The sequence below is a fragment of the Peromyscus californicus genome, unplaced genomic scaffold (genome assembly GCF_007827085.1).
Source record: "Peromyscus californicus insignis strain IS unplaced genomic scaffold, ASM782708v3 Scaffold_11__1_contigs__length_118956290, whole genome shotgun sequence".
Lineage (NCBI taxonomy): Eukaryota > Metazoa > Chordata > Mammalia > Rodentia > Cricetidae > Peromyscus > Peromyscus californicus.
The window spans coordinates 106,196,011-106,209,894 of NW_026294402.1; the positions used below are offsets into that span (position 1 = coordinate 106,196,011).

General features: G+C 41.5%; 1 long non-coding RNA gene across 2 annotated transcripts in view; it reads left to right on the forward strand.

The window, feature by feature from the left end:
* The first annotated feature begins 3,341 nt into the window (after positions 1–3,341).
* Positions 3,342–13,884, forward strand: part of LOC128100354 (uncharacterized) — a 58,761-nt gene continuing 48,218 nt past the window's right edge. For both annotated transcript variants that reach the window (XR_008214779.1, XR_008214778.1), the window contains exons 1-2: positions 3,342–3,648; positions 7,019–7,112. This is a non-coding gene — a long non-coding RNA (uncharacterized LOC128100354). The remainder of the gene's footprint in view (positions 3,649–7,018; positions 7,113–13,884) is intronic.

The following is a 13,884-nucleotide window of genomic DNA, read 5'->3' on the forward strand; positions in this document are numbered from 1 at the left end:
GCAAAAGAGAGAAGGAGGGAGGGAGGGAGGGAAGGAGAGAAGCGGGGAGAATGCATAGGAACAACAAGAGCAATAGTCACAATTTTCTATTCTGGCTGGAAATTATAGAAGTTGTAGCTGGATAGAAACCATCTCTTTGCCTTCTTCATAGACAGTGTTTGTGTCCCTGATGCATTATGAGCTTTTTGATGCATTATGTGCTTTCTCTTGCTTGCTACCCAGCTCTGTCCTAAACCGTTCTGAACGTATGCATGGAGTAAAGATGGAGTTAATGGAGGAACAGTAATCTCGAGGATGCCCGCAGGGGAAAGTGTTTCTGAGACACCATGGATACTTTGGTTATGTGGTTCACGCTTCCAGAAAGAGTAACAAAAAACTGAAGAAATCAGAAAGTGTGCAGAAATGGCCTGGAACCCACGGGGACAGGTGACCTAGCTGTTTGTCCCTTGCCCATTACTAGTCTCCACAGTCAGACTTCTGTCCCTAGACAACTGCAGAAAACCTGGATAAGATGTGAGGAGACTTGGCCATTACACTATGGCATTCCATTTCTACAGTAAAGGAAGTCTGCAGAAATCCACATCTTTGTAGATTTGAACCAGTCTTTTCTTTTTTCTCCCTTCTTATTTTTTTTTTAAATATATTTCAGCTTTTGGAGAAAAGGTCTTCTATAGCCAAGAATGATCTTAAACTCTTGATCCTCTTGCCTCCACCCCTCAGGTGCTGGGATTACAGGCATGTGTCAGCACACCAGGCCTACGCACTGGAACCTTAATCCATCCCGTATGGTTGACCTTCCTGAGAATCTCAAGAAAAAGTCAAAGTTAACCTCAGTATAAGGGAGGGCACACACAGCTTCTGCATTTCATGTCCCAGGCTTATCTAAGTGAAATTTCTGTGGCTTCCCACAGCTTCCTCTGCTGTAAAAGAGGGATGTGCAGAACTTGCCAGACCAGCATCAAAGGGTGGATGAGGTCACCACTAGAGGAGAGTGGGGAGGTTTTGTGATAATTGAGGGACCTGAGAAAGGGCAACAAGAAACCCAAGCACCACACCTACTTGTTTCTAGAAAGCTGTTCTATGAAGTCTTTTAACACTGTCAGTGACTTCTCACACTGTTTGCAGCAGAGATGTGCCCGAGATGAATGTGTTCAGAAGAATAATACTTTAGAAACGCTGTGTTCAAAAACACAGCAAAGGCTATGGATACAGCCTTTTATCTGCCTGAGGTGAATGGTATCTTTGGGTACAAGAATTTTTTCAATTTTTGATGGAATCGGAGATTTATGCAAATAGGAATACAGTTGCTAATCCTCTTGAGAAACAGATCAAACAGGGAGCTGAGCCTTATCAGATGAAGATGAATAGCCATTTGATTCTCTCTGATTTAGGACCTTCACTAGAAAAGCAACTAGAGAAGGAACACAGAAAACCCATTGACTAAGGAAACTCAGGCAGAACTCCTGGGAAGCATGCTAGGTGCTGGGACCAAAGAAAGCAACTGTTTTAAGTACCTGACAAGTGATCTAAGATATTATACTAATTTTCTGAAAATGTAAAATTTCTCTTTTATAAGTGTGTGTGTGTGTGTGTGTGTGTGTGTGTGTGTGTGTGTGTGTGTGCATGTGCATCCAAGGAGACCAGAAGAGGGCATTGGGTCCCTTGATGCTGGAATTACAGGAGATTGTGAGCCCTCGTCTCTCCCCTCACTTAGGTGCTAGGCACTTAACTCTGGTCTTCTTCAGTTTCTCTTAACTGCTGAGTAATTTCTCCCCACAATTCCAATCAACAAGATTAACTAAAATTTCTGTTGTTCTGAACTTGAATTGTGAATATCACAGTTTTTGATCATTTAACACAGATAGAAAAGAATGTGTGTGCACACGCGTGCGCGCGCGCACACACACACACACACACACACACACACACAACTGTATGGTACCCAGGAAGGAACTAGCGAATAGAGGATGCAGGTTTTTGCTTAGGAAAGTTAATTTCCTTCTGACTCACAATTAGAGATATAGGAGCTGGGGAGGTGGCTCAGTTAGCAAAGTGTTCGCCACACAAGCAGGACCCGGGTTTGCTCCCCAACACGAAAATAAAAGGCCAAACACAGTGATATGCTCCAGGGCTGGGGAAGTAGAGGCAGAAGAGTCCCTGATGCTTGCAGCCCAGCCAGTGTAGACTAATTAGCAAGCCTCAAGTCCCATTAAGAGAGCCTGATTTAAAAAATTAATTAAGGTGCCAGGCAGTGGTGATGCACGCCTTTAATCCCAGCACTCGGGAGGCAGAGCCAGGCGGATCTCTGTGAGTTTGAGGCCAGCCTGGTCTACAGAGCAAGATACAGGACAGGTACCAAAACTACACTGAGAAACCCTATCTCGAAAAACTAAAACTAAACTAAAATAAAATAAAAATAAATAAATTACGATGGACAGCACTTAGGGAATGAGATGGGAGACTGACTTCTCATCTTCACAAGAACATGTGTACACATGCACACAGATGTACACATAAACATGAATACACATTTTCACACACCCAAAATATCACTATGACACACACATACACAGAGAGAGAGGGAGGCAAGGGATAAAGAAAGAGAGAGGGAAGGAGGGAGGGAGAGAGAGACATACGAATTTCTGATCCTCCAGACTCCATGTGCTAGGATTACAGATGTGTGTTGCCCTACCAGACTTACATATTTGAACTTGATCCATCTTTTGAGGTTGACCTTTCTGAGTGACTGACAAATATATCTCCATACATGAAGTCTATCACTAGACATGAACACACACACACACACACACACACACACACACACACACACACACACACACACACACACTTTGCTATCTGAATGTCTTAAAGATGCCATTGCTTGTCTGTTTAATGGACTGAATTATTCTGACAGACCTTTGCATGGTAGCACAGAACAGTAAGAAGAGCCACCCACTTCAGAAAAGCAGCTCGGGTGTTGCTTATGTTTTATCCTCCCCTGTGTCTTGCTATGGAAATCCAGACTGAGATTTTAGGGGAGCAGGAAAAAGGTGAGAAAACACTCCTCCTGAAAGAGACACTGTTTTAACTAAAGTAAATAAAGCAGGGAATATTCCAGAATAATATGGAAGCAGTGACAGAAGAATTTGCCACTGTCAAGAACTGAGAATCACAGGGTAGATTTGGATGAACGATGGTAATGTATTCCTGTCTGGTGGGTGTCTATAAATAGCGCCCGCCAGGCACGGGGTGGATCCTTCGTGATTAGTTTCTCCCTCTTGACTTGCTTCGTCAGTTGGTGCCCTCAGACTCTTGACAGTCGCTGCTGCTGATTAGGAAGGATGAGCTGGCCCCTCCAGGCTGAAACAGGACTCTCAGCAGGAAGAGGCAGACTCTACTAGGGCCCCAAGTGACCCTTGGAGCAGATAGGTGCTTCTTCTGAGGGAGCATAGAGACATTCAAGTTCCCAGGGTGCGGTGGAGTCACAGTTGCCACTTGAAACCTGAGAGGGAAACTTTTGGAATGAGAGGCAGCCATTCTATTCTGTGTGCGCATCATCTAGACTTCAGGCTTCCACCTGGCCTTTCGATTCTTCTGATGTACTTGACACTGTGTAGCCCAAAGCAGCCTGGGGCATGGCTATGGGAGGTGAGTGGCTATAGTTAATAATAACCTCCTACTATACAAATTATTCTGGGGAGAGGAGGCCTGGCATCTGCAGTCTAGATTCATTACCCGGTCTCTAAATGAGCACAGGGATTGTCCATGGGCAAGCAAATGCATGGTCTACTTAGCTCTGAACTCTGATAGAGGCCTCAGTCTGCAGAAATAACAGCACAGGAAACAAAGCAGGAGAGCTGGTGGCCTGGATATGTGTCTGTTCTTGAACCGGAGACCTTCCCTCCCACTTTGAAACCATTAGGTAACAACTTGATGCTTCATTGGGCACATTGGTAAGATGGTTTTATGATAGAAGCCCTTGAGTACAGGTGTCATAAAGAGAAAAAACTTTGTTCACAATAATTTCCATTTCACTTAATATAGTTGATAAAGGAAGGAGGAGAAGATTAAACAAGGAAGAAAATGTAGAAACTGTAGCTTTGGGGCTCCACATTTCTTAGGAAAATGTGAAAAAAGAGACGTTTCTGGCTGAGATATTTACTTTCCTTATTGTGAAACGTTCTGGAAAACCGTATCCAGACTGTGCGATCTGGTTTCTGCATATGGAATTTAATTATTAATAAGAATTCACACTTCTAATGAGCACCTGCTGTCTTCTCTGGGTCAGTATATTTTTACCAGTTTGGTACAAACATTAATCATATACGGCAAACTATTATCAGGTTTGATGTATTGCTTTTTAAAAAGTTATTCTGAGATAATTTTAGACTTCTAGAACAGTAGAGCATTCCCATACATCACCCACCCAGCACACCCTCATGCTAGCATCTTGCATAACTAGAGTACACTTAGTAGAACCATCAGACTAACAGTCACACAGTACCCTTAAGTGCATTATAACTTCTATTGGATAGATATACCTTCTAGGAAATAGCCAGAAGTTAGGAAATATGCTTAGCAATAATTGGTCAAAGAGAGAAAGATTTAGTAAACTATAAGATCCAAGCTACATGATGGAGAAAACAAATGTGAAAATAGAAAGTTCAGGGTGTTGTAGGAAGAAATGAAGTTGACTTACCAATCAGTAAGAATGGCTCAGCAGCCACATATTCAACCAAGTGCATGCCAAATACAATGTTGTTAGGTTTGCAGTGTTTGTGTCTATCTATCTATCTAACATGGATAGATCTTTTTTTGATATTTCCTGAACAATATAGTATAATAACAATTTGCTTAGTGTTTACCTTGTGTTAGGTATCATAGGTGATCTAAAAATCATTAAAATCATACAGGAGTGTGTAGGCACTACACAAACACTTGTGCCTTTTATATAAGGAACTTGGATTTGGGGGTCTGAATAGGTTCTTAAGCTAACCCTTCCATGGATACTAAAAGGCAACTATACATATTTCCTTCTGTCTCCTGATTTCCTGGAGCATATATAATAAAACCTTTAGGCTTTCTGTTTTTATGCCATTTTAATCTATTTTTCATTATTATAATAAAATACCCAAAGTAGGCTACTTAATAAAGGAAAGAGGGTTACCTGAGGTCATGATTGTGGAAGCATGAGGTCATGTTTGGCTTATGAATTTCTTGGTGACAGAATCCCAAGGCAATGCAAGGTAGCACATAAGTTCCTTGCTCCTCCCCTTTTCTTACAGTGTCAACAGAATTCACCCATGGGACATTCCACTTGGAGGCCTTGTCTAATACTAATTATATTGCTTACCTTCAAACGCCATAGTTAGAATACATTCCTCTATCTGAATACCTCAACATTGGTTTAAATTGGAACACAATGAGGCTTAGGAGATTCTTGAAATATCTGTCAACTAGAGGCGCTAATGAGATGGCTGGTGGCTGGAGTCCCTTTTGTAACCTCAGGAACATCCTGAAGGCTGGTTGCCATAGGAACAGCATGATTAGACCTTTCAGGCCCTTCACACCAGGCTGATGGTTGTTATAATCATAGGCGGATGGTCCTCTAACCAACAGTTTTATATGATAAAGGCTCCATATACCCCCACAGGATGGAGTTTAGGGCATTTCTATGTTACTGAGTATGTGGAACAGCGCACTGGGAGGGTGGTATTCTTATAGGACATGGAAGCCACACCCTTCTATGTATCTCTTCCACCTGGTTATTACTGACATTGGTCTTCATGTGACAGAGAGAGAGAGAGAGAGAGAGAGAGAGAGAGAGAGAGAGAGAGAGAGACAGAGACAGAGACAGAGACAGAGACAGAGACAGAGACAGAGAGAGAAGGGGAGGAAAATGTAAGAAAAGGACTTCTCTGAACCATTCAATCAAAGATTGAACCTAAGAACACGGTTGTGAGGACCGCTTGTTTGGAACCAAGGTTTACAGAAAGGTGGACAATGTAGAGGTTGATCATCTAGTGTAAGGCTCAAGGATGGCAATCCCACAACAAAAGACTGATTAACAAGAAAAGAGCCTTGGCATGGAAACCTTCAGAAATGAAGACTCCAAGTCCAGGGAAGATTCTCTATTTTATGCTAACCCTGATGCAAGAAGTGGACACATGGAGAAGCATGTACACTAAACACAGTACATGAAAACTCCCAGGAATCAAGAGGAGACACAGATTGGGAGATGAGTAAAATGTTGACACTTTAAATATCCTTATACTGTTCTAGCAAGATGAGCTGTCATTTACTTTGTTTTGGGTATTAGATTCCATATTTCCAACTGTACATAAAAATCAGTGCAGGTTAGTAGAAGACACACCTGTGAAAAGCCCCTATAAAACAATGCCCAAGAAAGTCCATGATTAGTGGAGGCATATTGAGGAATTTTAAGACAGGATGACAAAGGCACCAGCAGTATACAGAAATCAATAAATTCAACTTCATAACATTTCAGAGATACTTTTCAAGATGATGCCCAGCCTAAGAAGAGGCTTTGATTGTATATATTAAAATGCACCCATAATAGTTACAGATCAGTGAGGAGAAGTGCCCAGCCTTGCTTGCAGTTAGGGAAATGAGAATTAAATTCACCATGGAATGCCACTGATACACCCACCATAATATCTAAAATTAACACCAACTAAATCTTCCAAGGGTTGGTGAGGCTGTGGGACAGGGGGGATTTGTACAACTCATAAACTTGTATCTGTTCTGTGGAAATTAGCTTGGCAGTGTTAATGTGCATGTGTTTGATCATTTACCAATCCCACTGACAGATAAGCATTGTGTAAAGAGACATAGTTATTTCATACCTGAGGTGTTTTGAATGTGAAGTGTCCCCCCCGAGGCTCCTATGTTCGAACACCTGGTCCCAAGCTGGTGGTGCTGTTTGGGGCTTAGCTTGAGGAAGTGTCTCTAGAAGAGGGCCTTGAGGTTTGATGGCACTGCCTTACCTTTTGTGCAGGCTCTGCTTCCTGACTGTGGGCTCAATGGGACCAGGTGTCTCCTGCTTCTGCTACTGTGACTTCCCCACTGTGGTGGACTGTATCCTTTAGAAGGTAAGCCACATACTTAAACCCTTCCTTCAACCCCTAAGTCCATCAACACGGAAAGGAATCAACAAGTTGTGAAATGAAATTCAGTACACCAGCAACAAAATGGTATTTTATTCACTTTTTCCAATGCATCTTGCATTCAGAATGTCAATCAACATGCCAAAGGTATTATGCAAGAATATAAGCACGCAGACAGGCCAGAGGTTGACGACAGCTGTTCTCCTTGATTGAGCTCCATTTCATTTACTGAGACAGGGTCTCTCGCTGAACTCAGAGCTTGTCAATTCACTGGTCTAGCTTGCCCTACAGAGCCTTTGTTGCCTTCTGAGCACTGGGATTACAGGAAGGCTTCCATATCTGCCAAGCTTTTCCAAGGGTACCCGGGATAAACTCAGGCCCCAATGCTTATTAGGCATGCATGTTATCTATGGGGCTATTCCCAACCTCTTGTACATGTATATACCATAAATAAGGCAAAAATTTTATCAGTCTGAAATTAGTTGAAGTAGAGTAAATTATGCACTTTGGGAGTACAAGCTGACTAAAGCCTCCTGAAAAGGGAAGTATGGGCTGTCACCTGGTAAAACATGTGCTGAGCAGAGAAAAACAGATAAAATTACATGAAATTCGCTTTATTCTTGATGCATAAATAAGTGGTGCATGCAAGCCAAGTAAGCTGCATTTACATAAGGCATTTGCAATGTTTTTTGTAATCACAACCTTCAATGCACCATGGAAGGATGGGAGCCCTGAGCCTGAAACCGGAAGCTGTATGTCCCTCCAGGTACATCATACATGAGTGCAAATCAGTGACTTAACCTCTAGAGCCAGGTTCTGCCTTCTAAAATAAGCACAAGATAATTTATCCAAAATACACATTTTGAGGACTACCAAAGCTCCCATGTAAAAAGATTAAACATGATCGCTAGCTGACAAATGACAGCTGTAATAATGCTTCCATTTTGGTTGGTGGCATATTATAGGTTGACACATTGCAAATACTACTTCAAATGGGAATAGTGCCTGGAACCTCTTATGTGAGACTTTTCCTGGGGAGACAGGACACACATATCTCTATTCATCACAGACAGGGAATCCATGATGGACCCGAGTATGTACTACACTAAAGTCCAACTTGGGGAACTGGAGTTTATTGAGGTTACTAACAGGAGTAGAGGTGAGGATTCTTATAGAAGCAAGCAGACCCCAAAGCATCTGCATCATGTAAGAGCACCCCAACATGGATGCTGACTCATAAAAACTGCAACCCTGGAGTTCCCTGCATGACTTTCAGACAGCTCATCAGGTTGGAGAGTCTCCTCTGGGTGATTGCCTGGACAGCCTTTCCTTCTCCATCAGATTTACTGCTTCTGTACCTTGGACAGAGGCCTTCTTGAGTCTTCTTAAATTTTGGTCTTTCTAGATGTGTGAAGTTTGTTTAATTTCTGAGTCTGGTGAGCCCCCCACCCCTACTCCTGGATGGACTGTTTGAATTCATTAAAAACTGTGACATACCAGGGGCAATGGTGCAGGAAGGGTTCGATGAGGTAATGTAAATGGGTTCCTGATGCTGTAAGACGTTGCGAATTAGATAATTTAGTCCCCTAGCAGTGGAAGCATTTTCAAAGGCATAAATGGGGTGGGAGGCAATCCAGTGGTAGATTTCAGCATCCAGGGAGCTAGGGAACTCTGAGGAGGAAGTTCCTGGAACTAGAATGAAGGAGAGGAGGCTAAGGGGGTTATATTCTCTGAATAAGAGAGACAAATATCCGGCAGGTGCCCTGCATGGAGGAACAGGATAATAGACATCCTGGCCTCATTCCTTTCTCCCTTGAGTGTCCTATGTATGCTCCTGATTAACAAAACTCAGAATAAAATAGAAGGATAAAGGAGCTTCCTGGGGTGAAAAGGAAGGGTGGAGAGTAACTGGAGAGGCAGGTTAGCAGAAGCTGAAACAGTATGGCCCATGAACACACTGGCCATACAGTTAACTCCATTACACTGGAGTCTTGCAGTGAGGGAGGGTGATTGGTTTTAAAAACGAGGAAAGAAAATTCATAACCAAAGAGAAGGGTGAGACCCAGTGGCTAGAAAATGAATATGATAAAACACCAAGGATAGAAGGTTTTCTTTCTAAGCCAACTTGATATGATTACTGCTAGCAGCCTGCCACGGTGACGAGGCATTGAAGATTATCAGATGTCATGGGTGTGGATTTATAGCAAGCTGATGTATCAAGGTTCTTGTTCAGATTGTGTAAGGAGAGAAGAAAGAACAAGATGGGGGCCAAGAAAAAAGGACTAGAGGGGTGCTGGCTGGACTTCACTTGAAGAGTCCTTTTTGTTTGCCATAAATCAAAAAAACTGACACCCCCCAAACACTCCATTGTAAGGGAATAGATCCTTAGTTACAAGGCTCCTCCATTCTCTCCCCCACTTCTTCCTTCCTCTTGGTTGATTATTTACTGTGCAATAATCTAAAGATATAAGATACAAGCCTGGATGAATTTGGTCCTTCATCTTTGAACATAGAACTCCCTCAAGGGAAGTGCTACAGGTAAGAACAGAGATGAGGAAGCTTCTAGAAGTCATGTACATAGAGGGTTATTGATTCTCAGTTTTCACTGGTTCTTGATGTTAGAGAAATAAGCAAGAGAAGAACCCTCAATTCAAGCAAAGCAGTAGTATGCGAGATAATTTGTGTTATGCAAAGAGTCTGAACCCAGAGTGAATTAAGCCAAAGTCATAGTATGGCTTTTTTCTTTAAAAAATGTATTACTTATTTATTATTATTGTGTACCTGCAGGAGTTATGTGCTTCGTGTCCATGTAGGAGTCTCAGTAGGCCAGAAAAGGGTCTTAGATTCCCCGAAACTGGAGTTACAGGCAATGTTGAGTGGCTTAATATAGATGGTGGAAACTGAACCTGGGTCTTCAGTAGATAGCAACAAGTACTCTCAACCATGGAAACATCTCTCCAGCCCTACCATGGCTTTTCTATATTGCAAATATTACTTTTGATAGAGTCCGTCTACATTTAAATACTGACTTAAGACATTCCACCTGTGTCCAATTGATACTGTGGACAGTGATTAAGCTCGTGATTCTCAAGGCAGACCTGTTAGTTAAAATGATTAACTTTTATATAGTTGGATGTAGAAGAACTGATATGTGATCTCAGCACTCTGGAGCTGAGGCAGGAGAATTAAGAGTTTGGACACAACTTGGGCTATATAGTGACAGCTTTCCTCAAGGATTAATCTTGAGAGCCTGGATAAAGGTTAGACTTGGAAAAGCCAGTATTACTAGGATGATATCAACCTCTAACTTTAGTCTAGATAGTCAATCAACTTTTGTGGTGATATTGTGTTCCTCAATATATTATGAACACTAATAAACTTATCTGGGGTCAGAGAACAGAAGAGCTGTTAGATAGACATAGAGGCCAGAAAATGGTGGCACACACACCTTTAATCCTAGCATTTTGGAGGTAGAGATTCATCTGGATCTCTGTGAGTTCAAAGCCACACTGGAAACAGCCAGGCATGGTGACACACTCCTTTAATAGCAGGAAGCAGAAAGGTTTATAAGTCATGAGGACCAGGAACTAGACTGGTTAAGCTTTTAGGCTTTTGAGCAGCAGTTCGGCTGAGACCCATTTGTATGAGGACACAAAGGCTTCCAGTTTGAGGAAACAGGATCAGCTGAGGAATTGGCAAGGTGAGGTAGCTGTGGCTTGTTCTGCTTCTCTGATCTTTCAGCATTCACCCTAATACCTGGCTCCAGGTTTGTTTTTATTAATAAGGCTTTCTAAGATTTGTGCTACAAACTTTATTGATTACTTCTCTGTGAACTGAGTTGCTCTGAACAAGTTCCTTTATACTAGTAGTTCTCAAATTTCCTAATGCTGCAACCCTTTAATACAGTTCCTCATGTTGTAGTGATCCCCAACCATAAAATTATTTTCACAGCTACTTTATAATTGTAATTTTGCTACTGTTATGAATAATAATGTAAATATTTTTGGAGACAGAGGTTTGTCAAAGGGGGTTACACAGGGTGAGAACCACTGCTTTACAGTGTTTCTCAGATTCCTAATGGAAACCTGTGCTGCTATTTTTATATGCAAATACAATTCTAACAATAAGTTATCATTTTTCTCAATAAGTAGCAAACATGGAATTTTGCAGAAGAGAAGATCAGCCTGAGATATAAAGGGAGCTAAATGATGCAAAGGAAAATATTTAAAATCCCAGATGAAAGTGCTCATAACTTGAATTCAATGTGATGGAAATCAAATTAGCATTGACTGAAAAAGATGAATAAAAGGCATTTGGGTTAAAATTTAGGAGGTTGTTGGAAAATATAGAGACAAAAGGACTGATCAACTCAATGACAGGAATTAAAAGCTGCAGATGAAAAATAGAGATAGAATCTATAGAGAGCTGAAGTTGTTGAACAAGACACTTGAATGTAGAATTGAAAAGGTTTCTCAATGGAAGAAAGATGTGCTGAGTCTGAGGGGTATCCCAAGTGCTGTGAAAATTACTGACAAGAAAACTCACATCTAGAATCAGTTGCATCAAATGATCAGATTATAATAAAAAGGAAATTAAAGCACATTCATTCAGATATCCAAAAAGCATTATAAAGGCATTGAGGCTTCTGCTAGTCAATGCTAATTTTGAAGAAGTATGTAAACAAAGGAGTTCTTAGGGACATTGGTGTTTGGTGATCTTACACTCAGCTGAATGATCTTTTAGGCAACAGAAGAGGCTGAGAAGTCACCAATATTGACTGAAATATTATATTTATTCAACATAACAGAGATAAAAAACAAGATTAGAAAATCCATGACAGAAAAAGGATAGTCATTAATAGCAAGATCAGTTTTTTTTTTTTTTTTTTTGGTTTTTCGAGACAGGGTTTCTCTGTGTAGCTTTGCGCCTGTCCTGGATCTCACTCTGTAGACCAGGCTGGCCTCGAACTCACAGAGATCCGCCTGCCTCTGCCTCCCGAGTGCTGGGATTAAAGGCGTGCGCCACCACCGCCCGGCCAAGATCAGTTTTAAAAGATTCAGCTCCATAGGGATGAAGAGATTGCTCAGTTGTTAAGGGCACTTGTTGCTCTTATAGAGGACCCAGGTTCAGTTCCCAGTGCCCGCAATCCTCTGTGACTCCACTTACAAATCATCCAACATTCTCTTCTGACTTTTGTGGGTACTGAATGCACATGGTTCATACACATACATGCAGGCAACACACACACATAAAACAGAGATAATACTGAAATTTTCTTAAAGATACAGCTTCGGGTAACTGGTAAAAATGTGATCTTTTTAGTAGTGTGTGTGTGTATGAGAGAGAGAGAATGCGTGTGCCCATGTGCATATATGCTGTAGAGTACATATGTGTACAGGTGCCCATAGAGTCCAGAAGAAGGGCTTTGTCTGTGGATGAAGACAAAAGTTTTTATGTATGATTTCAAATTAAGAGACCATAATGACAGTGACTAACATTTACAAAATTTAATCATGCCTAGCATTATGGGTAAAAACATTTTTTCAAATATTTAGAAAGTAAAACATAGTAACAGGAAGAAATGCCACACTATGAAAACAGAAAATAAATACTAGATGATACAAACTATAAGGATCAAACACTTAATAGACAGGATCTATAAGTACAAAAGTAAATATAAATGACTTCATGCACACAACAAATCTCTATGACTTCTTGTTTGTTCTCTTTATTAACACACACTGGTCTTCTTTCTCTCTCCTGACCAATTGGGGTTTAACACTTAGCCTATCAGGTGCTACATAGCTATCCCAACTTGATTTCGGCCTTTGTTTGATACACTGACTTCATCCTTTTGGGTCTACCATTCTTTTCGAGTTGGAGGTGTTTCCCAGAGAAAACAGGGCTGCATCTTGTTACTCCACATCTCTTCAGTGAGGAGCTGGACTCATGCACTTTTGACGATTTTATTAAGAGAGGTTCACTAATACCTGTGATTTTTTTATTTGGTTTTCTTTTGATTGGATTGTTTGCTCTTTTCTTTTTCCTCTATGGGTTTATTCCTCAATTAAGAGTTAGGAGAGACCTACATGTCAGCTTTAGCTAGTTTTTTCCTAACAGGATTCAGACTCTAACCTGACCCTCGACAGAACTGCAATGCATTCTGCACTTGTCGCCTCTACAGGAGGCAGATCCCATGTTAGGGAGGCAGAGTCAACCTGAATGAGTGCATCTTCCCAGGGCTTGTCATCCTGGCATGAGTCCAGTGTCTGAAGACTTTGGCCCTTCCAGGAGGGTGAGTGAAGGATGCTGCTGATGCAGTGGGTGGGATGCTGGGATACTGCCCAACTCCCACTCCACATGTTACTGCATCCCATAGCAAAGATGCATCTGGATCTGAGTAGCAGTAAGTAGTGCTAAGCATAAGAAACACTGGTCTGATCAACATAATCTCAGTCCCGGGCACAAAACAAACCTAAATGGAAGGACTCTGTATGATGTCATGGAGCAGAACACAACGAGCATTCACTTGCACTTTGATGAACTCATGTGCCTTTGAGAGCAGAAGTCAAGAGACTTGTTTATGCAAAGTAAATTTCTTCCTAGAAAATGCCTTGTCACAGTCTATCTGACTGTGAAAGAACTGAGGGTTTGCATCAGAGAGAATGACCCTTCAAAATTGAATTTCAGCCATGTGGAGAGGGAAACCTTAATACCGCCCAAAAGCTTCCACCTACAAGGGCACTTTAGAAACCAG